Genomic DNA, 16,695 nt, shown 5'->3' on the forward strand with positions numbered 1-16,695 from the left:
TTAACCATAGTTGTTTGAGAGTACACAGACCTGCAGAGAATTCCCGGTGTCTGCTCTGGTGTAGGAACCTGTGGAACACACACATAAAGAGTTAAACTAAGTCACTCTTAGTGAAATAGGGTAGGGGGAGATATTAGGCATTTGAGCCACTATGTGAATGTCAACTCTACCAGTCCAAACACTAACACCAACCTCTATGATGACAGTGGTACAGAACACATGCATGGACTTAAACAACACACATACTGTACATGTGTAATTCTGTATGACGTTTGTTAACTCACCTCGAGTATGTCTCCTTGTCTTCCATATGTACATGAGCAGTGCACACACCAAGAACACAGCTACACACAAACTCGCAACCAAAACCGCAACCACAAGGAAGTACTTCTTCCGGGCGTCATAGTACTTCTTCTGATCTTCTGAGACTGACAGGCAGAGAGAGAGAGAGAGAGAGACAGACACAGACAGACAGAGACAAAGAGAGAAGATCAGGGTATAGGAAACACTTTAAAAACAATGATTACAGGAATGGAGGAGTAGTTACATGGTAAATGGTGCATTTATATGGCATCTACGTCCAATGTTCTTTACAATGATTGTGCATTACATTCACTCATTCACATTTCACAATCACACACACACACACACACACACACACACACACAAAGAAAGAAAGTGATTATATATACATTTTTAAGTATTAAAAACAAAATCACTATAGCCCAGAGGAACATATGGTGGTGCATAATGAATTCATGTTTACCTTCATCACAGACAACACCAGCATCTTCACCATGATGACAGTTGTGGGATGCCAACCCTCTGTGTGTGCACCGTGCAAGCTCTGATTCACTGCCTGTGCAGCCGACATCATCCAACCAGATCTGCACACTGCCTGGTCCAAAATGTGCTCTGAGTGGTGCTGACAGCGCTTCGCCACATCCTAACTGTCTACACACCACCTTGGCATCATTCATGGCCCAGTCATCATCACACACTGTCCCCCACTGTCTACGGAAGTAGATCTCCACTCTGCCAGAGCAGGTGTTCCCTCCATTTACCAGTCGAATGTCAGTGGTCCTGGTGGCAGTGGTCATGGCAGTGGTCATAGCGGTCAACCACCATGGAAGGGATGTGGTGGTGGTGATGTGTGGTGTTGGAAATGTCATGGAGTTTACTGCAGAAAGTGGACAAACAGCATTCAGACCTTCAACAAAAACAAACTTTGTTATAATATAATACTAAAGGATGGAAGTGAAGACGGCAAATGTCTGATGTGTCTGAGGTACAGGTGTGACTGGGCCTTAACACTGAGGACTTTACTATGCAGCCTACACTGGACTATGAAAGGAAAAATTCCTCTACCAGTCTGCTGGACTGTCCATCACGTGTCAGTTCCCTGTTTTTTGAGTGGTGCAGCCACTGCCACTCCAATGCCCAGCAATGTGTGTCCCTATGTGTACGTGTATTTCTGTGTACGTGTATGTCTGTCCAAGCACGGAAAGCTGCAACACGGAAACTCTGCCATTTCTCGACAGTTTCGGACGCGAGAAGACTTGACGGAACTGGGCCGGGCCTCTAAAATATATATATAATAATAATACAAAAATATATATAATAATAATATTAATAAAATAAAAGATATATATATATTAAAAAGGCCAGGGAAGAGGGCTAGTACAGTACAGTACAGTACAGTACAGTACAGTACAGTACAGTACAGTACAGTACAGTACAGTACAGTACAGTACAGTACAGTACAGTACAGTACCACTCAGTTCAGAAGGGTCTGATTTTTAACGCATCTTTAAACATCTTAAATAATTATACTTGTGTGAAGTGATGGGCGCTCTTATCATATGCATCACATGAGCCAATCGAATCATCACAAATGTCATTCCGGCAAATCTCTTTTGGCGTCTTCACTTTTCTGCCCTCACTTTTATCCTCAATATGTACTTTGCTCAGCCAATCAAATCATCGCTATGGGATGATCAGCCAATCATCAGCCAATGTTTGTGTTCACACAAAACTTCAACGCTGGGCATAGGAGAGGCTAGCCCCTCAAAAAGAAAGGTACAATGATGTATTGTATACAATTTCACGTCGGGCCAACCAAAAACTATAACATCTAATTAACTACAGAGACACTCACACACACAACAAGGACAGTGGACTTTTAGACTTCTCCTGAGAGAGAGAGAGAGAGAGAGAGAGAGAGAGAGAGAGAGAGAGAGAGAGGAGGATTGTTCAAGACACATTTTGTATTCATGTTTACCTTCACCACAGATGACACCAGCATCTTCTTTGTGATCACAGTTGTGGGATGCCAACCCTCTATGTGTGCACCGTGCAAGCTCTGATTCACTGCCTGTACAGCCAACATCGTATAGCTTACCCGTATAGTTTAGGACAGCGGTTCTCAACATGTAAATTATTTTGGGGCGTCTCCAGGTGATTGGCTTACACATTTTTTCTCACTCTATGGTTATCTGCTATGGTTATGGTAGACGGCTATGGTTATCTGCACATTTCTAAAGTGACAATTTAAGGACTTTTTTTTATATTTTGTATTTTTATTTTATTCTTTATTCTTTATTCTTTTTAGAAAATAGCTGATTTACGTGGGCATGTATCAGCTATTTTGACAATATTTATCTGCGGAACCGAATCAAACTAAATGTAATACCGGAACTCCTACAATTCCGATCGTGTTTATCAGGGTGGGGGTTCCACTTCCCCGTTCACATATAGCCTATTAATATGTTGGGGTGTTGCGGCCTGAAAAGGTTAGAGAACTACTGGTTTGGAATTGGGACACAGCTGTTGCTGCTGTGTTGTAGATTTCAGAGGTCATTGTGGATGTTACATCACCATGACTAATTGTTCCCCACAACTCATTAGGAAAACAGTGCAGGCCTACATCACTTCTTCAGCTACAGGCCTACTCTAAAAAGAGAGCTAGACAGCTAGTAGGCATATACTCTGCTCAATTAAAAATTTAATCTATTTTGTAGAGTCCTGTATGTAAAACGCGGGATTGTTCTATGATAAATCATAATCACACTTAATTTGATCAAAATATTGAATTGGTTGATACTGACAGCACTAAATTGGATGAATCCTTTGTCTTTTAGACTTGCCCTCCCTGAAATCATATACTCAAACATATGGGTAAAGTTATGAATGAATGAAAGCAGCATTGTGATATTACAGTAAAACAAACAAGAACTAGCACTATACAAGAACAACAGCTAGTGTTAACCCGGAGTAGTGGGGTATTTTTTTTTTATAACAACAAATCCAAATTGAAACGGTTTAAATATTTTAAGCCTGCAGTTTATTTTTTTGCATTTGATTTGTGTTAGTTTCTCATTTGTCTAACTTTGTGCATACGCTGACAGAGATCTGTCAGAGATGTTTGTGTTTGTCACTCATGGTTGAGTGCCAAAATACCTAATCAGTATGTAAAACCAGAAACCTTAAATATAGTTAAAGGCATGGGTATTAAAGTGATATTTGTTTGATTAAAACACAAGTTTTTTTCCGTTAAAAGGTTAAATCACTATATCATGATAGTAATTATTGCTATAGTGTTTATTCTATAACAGGGGTTTCCCTGTCTCTCCAGCTCTTTAATAAACAGAAATTACATTTTCAGGATAGGTGACACATCTTCAGCCAATCAGGAGAAATTTACATTTATCAGCTTCATTTTTCTAGTGTTTCAGTAAAATGCTGCTATATCTTGCGCCACCCCTTAAACCTTATCCCTAAACTTATTTGCCATTTTTTTTACTATTTTAAAAAACATTTTAAAATAGTTCAAATAGCCGATCTACAAGCTCACAATGTCTCGATGTAGATCGGCTAGTTGAGAACTATCTTAAACTAGAAAAAGTGCCCTTCTGGGCACAGGTCTCCACCAGTAGGATAGGACTGTGTGAGATGTTTGGCAAAATGTTTAGGAGTAATATAAACATGTTTTTTTGTTTGTTATTTTTTTGCAACAATTTTCTTCATTTTGTTGAGGAAATGCAGAGCCAGATCACTCATAGCATGAGGATAGAATTCTGGATGAGCAGGACATGTGCAGCATTTCGTACAAAACGGGTCACTCCTGAAAACTTAGGAAGGCAATGTTAGCCAATCAGTGTAGAATCTGAGAAATCCAACAGACTCGTCTTGATCACATGACTACAGAGATCATGTGTACCGATTTGCGTGACATTTGGATGAGATCTGTGCGACTAACATAAGCAATGTGTTTTGCAGAAATCGGCCTCATGGTGGCGCTATAACCGGCAGATGTGGAGGGATGCAGGGACAATGTTTTTCCATGGCCTCTAGGGAGTGCGCATACATAAGTTGTATACAGATCGATGCAGTTATAGCTAAAAACAGGAATTGGCCTGTTATAGCGCCACCTTGAGGCTGATTTGGGGAAGAAATGAGTGGCATGTCGTCCTCGGCCTAGTGGAAATGTGCGTGTATAATTTCACGGAAATTGCACACTGTGTTTGTGATTTGTGGCATTTTGTTCGAAACGGACCAATCATGTGAGCTTTGGAAGGCAATCTTAGCCAATCAGGATGGAAGATGGGAAATGGTGCAGATCCGTGTTGATCACATGATACACTAGATAGTGTATACCGAATTGTGTGATGTATGGATAAAATGTGTCCGAGTAATCTACAGAAATGTGTTTTGCCTAAATCGGCCTCATGGTGGCGCTATAACAGGCCGTTGAGGAAAAAAACATACTCTCTCCCCATGCCTTCGTCCTGGTGGAGACAAAAAGCTAATTATACCGTGCCTTTTAAGTTTAAGTTTGGGTCCCTCCTTTTATCCAGGGGTGTCCAAACTTTTTTCAAAGGGGGCCATATTATTAAATATTAAAACACCCAAGGGCCAACTACATAATGTACCTTCGGATTTAAACGATTCTATTTAACTATCAGCCATTTGTAATATCAGTGTTCTTTTTTGTCAGGTGTGTGCTGTGAACAAAAAGTGTATCTCAGCCTTTTTGTCAGCCTTATGTCACATTACCAAATGTAACCAAGCAAGGTCAAAAAGAAAAAATATATAAATAAATACAAGGAACACTGACAAATTATACTCTGGGAAATGCCCAGGTTAAAAAACGTTCATGTAAAAATGTCCCATAATGTTGGGCGGGCCCTTCATAATACAATTCAGGTATGGAGCTGCGGGCCGTATAAAATTTCACTCCAGGGCCACATTTGGCCCGCAGGCCACACTTTGGACACAGCTGCTCTAAAGTCTACACCTAATCTCCTCGCTGAAAGAAGCAAGCTCACAATGAGCTTGTAGATCGGCTGTTTTCCCCATTGCAGTTTGCCTATTATAACACGCCCAGAACAGGGAGGGACACTAGGGTGCATCATGTGTTTAAGACAATGAAGTCAAACAATACCTGATTCAGCCTTGCAGGTCTTTGTAGCAGGGTCTACGTCATAGCCCTCCCTGCAGTCACACTTGTAGCTTCCAGGCAGGTTGATGCAAATCTGACTGCAAATATCTGGATCGATGCACTCGTCGATGTCTGTCAGGTAGTGGGAGAAAAGATCATCAGAATGTAAGTCTCAATGGTAGCCGCGTTTAGTAGTAAATTACATTTCCATTCCTTTGAATGGGATCCTCTTGTGTGGGCGTTTAGGAGAGTGGAACAAAAGTTACACCCTTTACTATGGGTTGAAACCTCAAACAACCATTAACATCATGTAATTTTGTTGTTGTGTTGCGACAGGGCTTCCACTAGTGTACATGTCTCATTTGGGTCTCCATTTCACCGCCCGTTTAAATGGTCATGAACAATGGAGTCAGTCCTCTTACCTTCACAGGTTTTCTTGTCCATTGTCAGGCTGTATCCAGCAGGGCAGGAGCAGTTGAAACCGAGCTTTAGGTCGTTACAGAAGTGAGAGCAGCCTCCGTTGCCAGTCGAGCACTCATTCTTGTCTATGAGAAATCAAATATAAAAGTATAAGACCAGTCAATGGTAGGGTTCATGACAAACCTTTTCCATATGGCAGCTACCTCTTTCAAACCGCTAACTATCTTGGGCAGTAATCCCTGACTACTTGGCTTGCTATATTCTTGTCATATTTTCCAAGCCAAGATATGTTTTTTCTTTTCCCCCCGAATGATGGTATGTGGAGCAGAAGAACCGAGTGAGTGTATTCCCAATTCTTGGAACTCTTCTCAAATCACACAGGGTATACAGAGTGCTTGAATTACACAATATTTACTAACCAAGTAAGGAAAAAAATAAAAAAGGAAGGAAAGCCGTGTTCCTATACAAGGTTATAATATGATATTTTACTTACTACACTCTTTGATAGGTTCATCTGACCAGTCTTCACAGTCTCTCCGTTTATCGCACACCTTCTCGATGCCAATACACTCCCCACTGTGACACTGGAACTTAGATGGGCCTTCACACACATTCACTGAGGAGGAGAGTAGACAGATACATCTGCGTTAGATAGATGCCTCATACGCAGACATAACACATTGGCACCGCATCAGGCACTTTCATCTGGGTCTTAACTGCTTATAATATATCGGTGTTGGATATGAGAATCACCATTGCGACAGTCAATCTCGTCACTGTGGTCGCCGCAGTCATATTCTTTGTCACACTGCCGGCTGCCATGGATACAGTGACCATCGTTGCACTGGAACTCATCTGGTCGGCAGGTAGGACGAGCTGCAAGAAAAACAGGACGTTGTCGCCGTTTTAATGTATTTGTTGAAAGATCTTTTCAGTTAAAATGGACTGAAAACTCATTGCATGCAGTTCAAGAATTCGAGAGTCACCACGATACCAGCAATTCAGTGGGGTCGTGAAAAAGGTTCTAAAAATCAGACCCTTTAGGAACTGAGTGGTGGTGTACTGTATATGTGTGTGTGTGTGTGTGTGTGTGTGTGTGTGTGTGTGTGTGTGTGTGTGTGTGTGTGTGTGTGTGTGTGTGTGTGTGTGTGTGTGTGTCTCACAACAGTGACACTTGGTGGTGTATTTCCATGCTCAGACATATCCGTGCTCAGACACAGACATACACACATACGTATAGGAGTGGCTAGCACCACTCAAAAAATGTAAATGCTCAAAACGAGGATTGCTTACTGCAGTTTGCTTCGTCCGACTGATCCCGGCAGTCCATGCCGCCGTCACAGCGCCAGGAGCCATGGACACACTCCCCGCTGCCACAGTGGAACTCTTGGGCGCCACACGGCCTCTCCGTCTTCTGCGGCCGACCCACGCAGTTCTCGGGCCACTCGTCGGAGCCGTCGGCGCAGTCCCGGTCTCCATCGCACGCCCACAGGGCGGACACGCACACAGGGCGGACACGCACACCGTGTTGTTGCACTGGAACGTGCCCACGCTGCAGGTGGCGGCGGGACAGGCGGACTCGTCCGAGCCGTCCGTGCAGTCGTTGTCCTCGTCGCACACGAAGGACGAAGACACGCACTGCCCGTTGGTGCAGCGGAACTCGTCAAGGGAGCATGTCTTAGCCGCTGAGGGTGTACAGAGTATATATGAATCTCCTGCCTATTTTTTTTTTTTTTTTTAAACTGCCCTTTATCATTATTTAGAATTCATCTTTGTCTTTTTTTATTGGCCCCTACACTGGAATTACCTTTGGGATCAATAAACTATCCATCTATTGGATTCATGGATTACAGAATAAGCATAATAAAACATAAACAGCGCACAACCTCCGATCTTGGTGCCGAGCCAAACTGTAACAGAAAAGCAAGGGCTCGCAACTCACTGTATAATGCTCCAAGTATTTATTCACAATCACAGCAGGCAGGACATACAGCGTTTCGACCGGTATTGGTCTTATATACTTGAGAAAGACCAATACCGGTCGAAACGCTGTATGTCCTGCCTGCTGTGATTGTGAATAAATACTTGGAGCATTATAAAGTGAGTTGCGAGCCCTTGCTTTTCTTCTGGATTAACCACTACGTGATGTCCCTATTGTTGGCATGTCATTATGCTGTAGGTGAAAATGTTTGATATTTTAAGAAGGAAATTCAGAGATCTGCTGTTCTATTTTTTAAAAGAGGGCTTAAGTGCATTACTTTCTACCCTACTAGTAGATAAGATACTATAATAAATAATATCTTACTGCAGTTCTGTTCATCAGCTGCATTGAGACAGTCAGCCTTGCCATCACATGTCCAGCCTGCTGGAACGCACTGTCTCCTGGTTGTCCCGCTCATCCCACAGTTGAACTCAGTAGACAGACAGCTCCTGGCCGCTGATGGGAGAAACAGGAGGAAACGTGACTCATCCATTATTGATCAATAACGGAATTCCTTTCTCTGCTTTTTCTTTCACATATTTGCAGAGCCGATAAGGCAAACCCTGTACATACAGGGTTTGGTTTAACCCATTTTGGGCGGGAACCCCTTTAGGTGTTAGCATTATGTTATGCTTTAGCTATTGAAAAATAGCAGATCTACAAGCGAAAAATCGAAGAACGACTGACATAGAAACATAGCTTTTTCAGAAAGCTGTCAGGATGTAGAAGACATTTTTAGAATCTGATCTCAGGTCAAAATGGGTTAATGACCTACAGTATGACTACTTTTAGGGTGTACATTTAGTCGATCATTTACCACACACTACTGTACTACAGTAGCTACCTTTTGTGATTTGCAGTAGACTGGCATTCAAATGATTATGTTAATCAACTGACAGCTTCCGCCCTAGTTCTGTTTATGTCAAACATTCAAATAAAAGGAGGACAGTCTTTTTTTAAATGTGCATTTACACTTCAATACAAAATGAACTAAAATTCAAAATGAAGTACTGTATGCATTATATTTACAGCAGCTAGTAGGCAGCTCATCAGTTCCATCGCCACAGTCGTCACTTTCATCACACACCCATCTGTTGTTGATGCACTTGGAATTTCCACAGCGAAACTGCCGTGAGTCGCATGTTGCTCCATCTATGTATAAGAAAATACAGTGTTCACAATAGGTCCATAAACAAAACAGACAATAAAACACAGATAGCCTACTGTATGTGTACCAGACTATTTTCACTCCATAAGGCTGAGATAATTTAAAAACATATAAACATTGCCTCCAGTGTTGCCTCCAGAGTCCAGAAGCAAGGAAAGCCTTGCATAACCCTGTGTGATCCCTACCCTGTTAAGGCCCTGATTAACACATTCTTTGACTGCTTCAGTCTACACATGAATCTCAACAGAACATTCCTCGACACAGCATGAAAGGTAAGTACATGACAGTAGGTGCGTTTCCATAAAGCCGTTTTTTTGCGCATTAAGGCTCTTGCGCAAAATCTCCTGGATGGAAACACATCAAAGTGCGAATAAGTCTCCATTTTTCGCAAAAACACTTTTTCGCTTGGAGGTTGCGGATTTAGGCTTTTTCGAAAAAAGGGAAATGCGCAAATAGTGTATGGAAACACTTGCGGAAAAGGTTTTTAATTAGAAAGCATTGAACTCGCATTATATCGCTTTTGAACAGTTGGAAAATAAAATAAAAACCGATGGGGAGGCAGTGGAGTGAACGGTGCATGGGAGGGTGGCTAGAGGGAGAGGGAGTGATGTTGTGGATACATATAAGGTCCCAATTTACTACTACCCGACCCGTCCGATTAATAATTGTGTAGTGTGTTCAAAGATCCCCAACCCGACTCCATATGAAGTCTGAATCCTCCCGAGTTGATCGGGGCGCTCCGATCATTTTGATATCTGGATCGCTAGGCCTACTGTATGGATGCACACACACACACACACACACACACACACACACACACACACACACACACACACACACACACACACACACACACACACACACACACACGGTGTAGTAGACTAAACTTTTATATAACCTAGCTGCCTGGGTCCCTGCAGGCTATTCGATTTCGATCCATGCATATGCTTCATCTATTCTTATATATTCATTGTATAAGATAAGCAACCTAAACGTGTAGGCTAAGTTATTTACAACTGTTTGCAGCTGCGATCAATCAATTTACAGTATAAACGACCAGTATGCTCCAATCGAGTCCCGCGACATGGCTACATGTGCCCCGAATATATTAAGACAAGCATTACACAACAAATCGTTCTTTGTACGTTCTTTGACTGTATAGGTGTCAATACTGTGAAAGCAGCAGATGCCCGCTGGCTTGCTGTAGACTTGCTGACGGTCGGTCAGCCGCTGACCAGGGATCAGATTACAGCGCAGTATATCTGTATATGGGGTCCCGTCCGAAAATTGAGAGCACGCACAAGCGCATCAAATCCCTAAATCAATGGTGTGAACATGGATTAGGACTACTTTACATGAGCCTCACTTTACTGGCAAACAGTGCCAACTACTGCATATTTAATGAACTTATTTCATATGCGCATTTTATCAGTTTAATGGAAACACCGACAATTCGCTTTTCTTTTTCGACTTAATGAACATACGCTTCCTTTTTTCGCAAAGGCTTAATGGAACCGCACCTAGTGAGTGCACATACACGGCACGCTCATATAGACGCTCACCAATACCCTCCAGGTAATCACAAAGAGAGACAGAGAGCAGAGACAAAGGCCCTCATTTATCAATTGAGTGTAAATTCTGCCCCAAATTCGAGTGTAGGATTCGTAGTACACCCACGTCGGGTCGGCATTTACAAAGTGATCGCAGACAGCTGTTCCTTCCTAATTTCATTCCTAGCAGTAATAAATGTGACGGCTGAAATCAATCTGGCACGCCCTATAAAATCTAGCCTCGCCCTCGTTTTTGCGACATTAACAACTGCAATACGACCTGGAAACCATGGTTACAGGGGAAAAAAAGTTTCACCTGCCAAACGAAGTGCACTTTCTGACAATGCGCAGGATTCGTTTGAATCGCAGCAAAGCTTTCTGGTGTGAATGTCACCTAAGTTGCCTTGCTGCCCCCTCCCATACACACACACAGACGCACGCAACTTGTTGTATCTTAAATAAATAAACCTGCATGAATTAAATAAAGCTGTAGGACTACCCTGTCTGTTTCTCCTCTCGCTTCGCTTCCCTTGCTGCCCGCATCACCCCCCCCGCACGCACGCACGCACATATCGCAATTTGCAAGCAACTGTCACTGTGTTGTTAGTTGTATATTAAATTATTAAAGTCTTTTTAATTTAATATACAACAAGATATATTAGTGAACGAAAACCTGAACCTGTGAACCATGAATTAAATAACAAATAGGCACACACACGCTGCTGTTTTGCATAGGTGCTCCTCCTGTCCTGTCTGTCTGTCTCTCTCTATCACTGTGGTCCGTCCGTGACCGTGACCAACTGACCATGCACCGGCCGCACGTTCGACAGACTATTTAGATTGCCTCGCAGTCGCTGCAGTGGCTGGGCACTGGTGGTGGTGGGCTGGCTGGGTAGCCTACCTATATCTCCGATGCGGTTCCCACGTGCGCTGGCACGGTACATTTGGCATTCGAGCGACGCGTCGGGTTTATTAAACGAGGAGGAGATTGCACATACCGTAACTCCAGAAAGACATCGGCCTGCTGTAGATTAGGCTACAGTAGGCTACCCACGTTGGGACTCTCCGCAGCTGCAGCACTGCACTAGCCTATAATACTCTCCAACGTCCCGTCATGGAAATATTTCAGCACAGACAGCCCAAATCCTCGCATGTATGCGCTCATGCAAAACACTGTTTAAATGGCTTAAGCATCTGACTTGCAACATTGTTTTTAATTGCGCGATTTTAATTACTTGTAAAGTTGGAAATCTCCTACAAATTTCATATGACACAAAGACACATCTTATATGTATTTAGCCCATATATACCTACATACAGTTTTATATAAACATTTTAGGAGTGAATACATATGTTTAGATGCCTGTGACAGCCTCTCAGCTGGTCAAACAATGCTGCTCCGCTGTTCTACGACAAAAAACAGGTGAGGACAAAGCGTACGACAGCTCCCGACCAGACGTGAGTTTTGTCTTGGCACAAGATCATTTTCAATCTTTGGCGCAAATCGTAAATGCCGAAAATTGCGGTAATTTCGGCGTACACCCATATTTTGGCGTACGCACGGTTGATAAATGAGGGCCAAAGAGTTCTTATAATTGTCCCCCTGCAGCGGGGAAATCTCTTCTTGGCTGTTAGTGGTTTCATTGTGAACAAGTGAGCACTGAGCACGGTAAAGTACTGTATGCATCTTGCATACATACAGGGTTTGGTTTAATGACCTATGACTACATTTAGTCGATCATTTACCACACTACTGTACTACAGTAGCTACCTTTTCTGATTTGCAGTAGATAGTAGATGCATCGATCTTTTATACCCTACCTCTACCTGGCAGGTTAAAACAAAACCACCAGATTAGCATTTGAATGCCTGAACTGCGCGAACGTAAACGAGGACAGGCAAGATAAGACTGAAGAGCATTTTCACTCTTTCTGTCTTGAGCCGAGTTCGAGGAGGTGTGAGAATGTTCCCACTGTCACTAAACAGTAAACACTGTGGAAAGGAACACTGGGACGATAGTGAGACAACTTTTTCATGTTGTTTGTGAATACATTCATGTGAGGATGTTAATGATCGTCACTATAATTCATAATATCAAATCTTAAGGCTCATTCATAGTCTGGATTTACCGCTCTGGTGGTGAGCTGACCACCGGAGCTGAAATAGCGTTGAGCGGTGGTGAGTAAAAACAGAGAGAAGGGCTGGGGCGGTGGCGGTGGTTTGCTCTTCACCGCGGCTTGTGACGTCATGTTGTAGTTCGGTGGGCACCTCACCACCGGAAATCCAGACTATGAATAATGCTTTACACCCTCTCATCTCTACCTGATGAAAACCCCTGAGTGTTTGATAGTGAATTATGAACACATTATATCAAGATAAGTCCTATCCTGGTTAAGTTAATATACAACCATGATGACTACAAATTACAGTGTCAAGATAAAGATTACAAAATGGTGTGAAACAAACCACACAGTTACACATGCAGTGTATTGCTCCATCTGGGATTAACCATTATATAATTAGTGACACTTCCTGGAAACGGATACGTCACTTGTGGACTTTTTCTAAAGAGGGAAAACCTTTCAAGTGACACACCCAGGATTTTTAAAAGGTTTGAGGCCAAAAAAAGAATCTTATACTAGAAAAAGTGCCCTTCTGGGCACAGGTCTCCACCAGGAGGATAGGATTGTGTGTGATGTTTGGCAAAATGTTTAGGAGTAATATAAACGTGTGTGTGTGTGTGTGTGTGTGTGTGTGTGTGTGTGTGTGTGTGTGTGTGTGTGTGTGTGTGTGTGTGTGTGTGTGTGACGCGACTTGGCCTGTTGTAGCGCCACCATGAGGCTGATTTGAAAACTGTCAAGTGGCATTTCTTCCTCAGCCTAGTAGTGGGAATAGGCATGCACAGTTTCACCGCAATCGGACGCTGCGTTGCGCAGTTGTGGCAATTTGTACAAAACGGGTACAAAACGGGCTACTCCTGAAAACTTTAGAAGCCAATCGTAGGCAATCAGGATGGATAATTATGAGAAATCAAACAAATCACATGATTACATGACTATGGAGAGCATGTGTACCGATTTGCGTGAAATTTGGATAAAATCTGAAGGAGTAATATTAGAAAATGTGTTTTACATATGTCGGCCTCCTGGTGGCGCTATAAAGAGCAGATGTGAAAAATTCCAGGCAAAGGTTTTTCCTTGGCCTCTAGGGAGTGTGCATACATGGTTTTACACAGATCGGTGCAGTTATAGGTAAAACACAAATCGGCCAGTTATAGCGCCACCATGAGGCTGAGTTGAAAATATTCAAGTGGCATTTCTTCCTCGACCTAGTGGGAATGTGCGTGCAAAATTTCACGGAAATCACACCATGTGTTCATGATTTGCAGCATTTTGTTTGAAACGGAGCACTCCTGCGAACTTTGGAAGCCAATCTTAGCCAATCAGGATGGAGTTTGAAAAATCTGAAAGACACGTTTCGTTGAATGGCTCTAGAGAGACTGTGTACCAATTTGCGTAATGTTTGGACAAAATCTGTAGGTGTACTGTCAAAACATTTGTTTTGCACAAAGCGGCCTCCTGGTGGCGCTATAACAGGCCAATGTGAAAACTTTGGGGCAGAGGTTCAGCTCTGGCATTCAGGGAGTGTGTGTGCAGAGTATGGCTGCGATCAAGCCAACAGTGCCAGAGATTAGCTGTTCACAGACGGACGGACGGACACGCGGACGGACACACGGACGGACGGACGGACGGACACACGGACGGACGGACGGAGTGCAAAACATACTCTCTCCCCATGCCTTCGGCCTGGGACACACGGACGGACGGACGGACACACGGACACACGGACGGACGGACGGAGTGCAAAACATACTCTCTCCCCATGCCTTCGGCCTGGTGGAGACAATTATTTTCAAAATAGTAAAAAATGGCAAATAAGTTTAGGGATAAGTGGCGCAAGATGGAGCCCGGAGACTCTTGTTACTGAACAAACACTCTATCTATAGCAATGAGTAGGCCACACAATATAGAGCTTTTTAACACTTATTTTAACCAAAGAAAATCACTTAGTCTATCTTTAACTGAATAAAAAATAAATAAAACCATTTAATGTGAGCAAAGTTAGGCCTACTAAACTATAGATCATTTTAAGCACATGACAAGGTATGACTGCTATTGACATACATTTCCTGCTATAAAAAATACACTTTAGATACATCACACGGCCAACTATATCACTATCACCAACTACATCATTTATCATGAGGTGACTTTGGGTACCTTGAAAAGCGCTATATAAATTAGTAGTAGTAGTAGTAGTAGGCGGCCTATTAGTAGTAGTAGTAGTAGTAGTAGCGTTAGTATTATTCATTCCATAATTACCAGATGACTGAAGACCCTGTATTGTCTGTAGGCCTACAAGACAGAAGAAGCAGAGTCTTAAGATGAAAAAGGAATCCATCTTAATCACTGAGGTTTTCTTGCTGACTGCATCGTCAGCTGCAAGTTTGTTAACACTTATATCTGTTCAGGAAACGGAAAGCTGGTAACTCAGCCCTTAAAAGGCCAGACCACACCAATGCAACTAGTCGAAACACCTTGCAGCAAGGAGTTGGAAGTAGTTACATTATAGTATTAGTTGCTTCTCACAAGTTCAAGCCTATACACAGCAAATGTCCTAGCTGATTAGAACAATCAGATGAGTTAAAATGTCTGATGAGCTGAATGTAAAAGTAAATAATTTTTATATCAGTATATCATTTTAGCTTTTCTGCCTTTATTTGGATAGTAACCTGCACAGTTGCAGCAAAGGTTGTCTGGCTCTGATCTCTCCAGGAGGGGCGAGATCCAACTGATCTCACTGTCTCTCCTTGTATGCGCCTTAACCACTATAGGCCATCAGAGCCCCCAAATAGTAAATCATTTTTGTAGGTATTTGGGTAATTGTTTTACCTTAGAACGATGAGAGGGCATCGCTCCAGTCTCCATGCAGGGAGACTTTTATAGCAAAAGTCTGTTGTAAACTTAACATTACATTATATAATAATATAATGCAGTTCATCTTTACTGACTATTTGCATTCCCTGCCATAATAGAACTTAAAACATGATGATCCTTATCTACAGTGGGCCGCGCTGTGGTTGACAGAGAGGCAGAAGTGTTGCAACTATTGGGCCTAAGTGTTGCGTCAGTTTACTGATGTGCAAGCAGATTACAGACATATGCATATACCTATACATGTTTCCACAAACTCAAACCTCGAGTGACAGGAAGAGGACCCCTGCAGGTCTAACGCCTGCTTGAGCTTCCGAACCTACAACTCATTTCTGTATCTGTGTATTGTGGAACCCACGTCTAACACGTGTAGCCTACCGGTAATACCTTTGTATAATGGACGTGTGACCACTAACAATATAAAGTATTACATCTGGACTAGTATTAGGTTCGGCTCTGGGAGCATTTAAAAGTAAATGATTATGAGACCAGACAGATATGTAGCATGTAATAAAGAACGGCCGGCTTGTATTATAGAAAATAGTAAATAAAAGGGAATGGTACCAAAAACACACATACAACAGACAGATTGACAACAGTAAACAACAATAATGAGCTCAGACCATGTGTAACTTGTAGTCACCTCTTGACGTCAGTGATTAGATCACTATGATCTCTTAAATTAAACCCTTTAAATATTTTGGGTGAAGTACCCTTTAATCTAGCTGCAGGTCCTATGGGTTTGAACCTATGGGTTTTAATCTACTTTTATGATCTACTGGTTTTTATCCTTGGGTGCACCCTGGTAAGTATATTTTTAGTTAGTATATTTTTAACTGTAGATATCTTTTTAATTGTAAATATCCTTTTAACTGTATGGTAAGTATGAATATTAATGAACTATGGATCCATGAACTCAATACAGAATGAAATTACAATTACCTTCAATTCAAAACACAGTATACATCAATGCACACATTTCAGTCAATGAACCCAATATGAACCACATATGGATGGATGTGAGAGTGAGTTCAATGACAGTCCAACTACACTGTGAGGTATAGTAGTGATGTGCAATGGATGTTGTGCAGTGTTCACTTTGTACTGTTCAAGTTCTGTGATTGTGCTCAGTTCTGTCCTAC

The 16,695-nt window shown here is 42.3% G+C and overlaps 1 pseudogene across 1 annotated transcript; it reads right to left on the reverse strand.

The window, feature by feature from the left end:
- On the reverse strand, positions 1 to 8,988 carry LOC306930886 (annotated as a pseudogene). The gene is made up of 9 exons (XR_013792545.1): positions 8,871 to 8,988; positions 8,166 to 8,297; positions 7,154 to 7,545; positions 6,614 to 6,736; positions 6,354 to 6,476; positions 5,863 to 5,985; positions 5,444 to 5,572; positions 767 to 1,180; positions 1 to 68 (listed from the first exon to the last, which is right to left on the reverse strand). The product of XR_013792545.1 is annotated as an uncharacterized misc_RNA (transcript).
- Positions 8,989 to 16,695: the final 7,707 nt, after the last annotated feature.

This window comes from Electrona antarctica (assembly GCF_951216825.1).
Source record: "Electrona antarctica genome assembly, chromosome: 10".
In the NCBI taxonomy this organism is placed as follows: domain Eukaryota; kingdom Metazoa; phylum Chordata; class Actinopteri; order Myctophiformes; family Myctophidae; genus Electrona; species Electrona antarctica.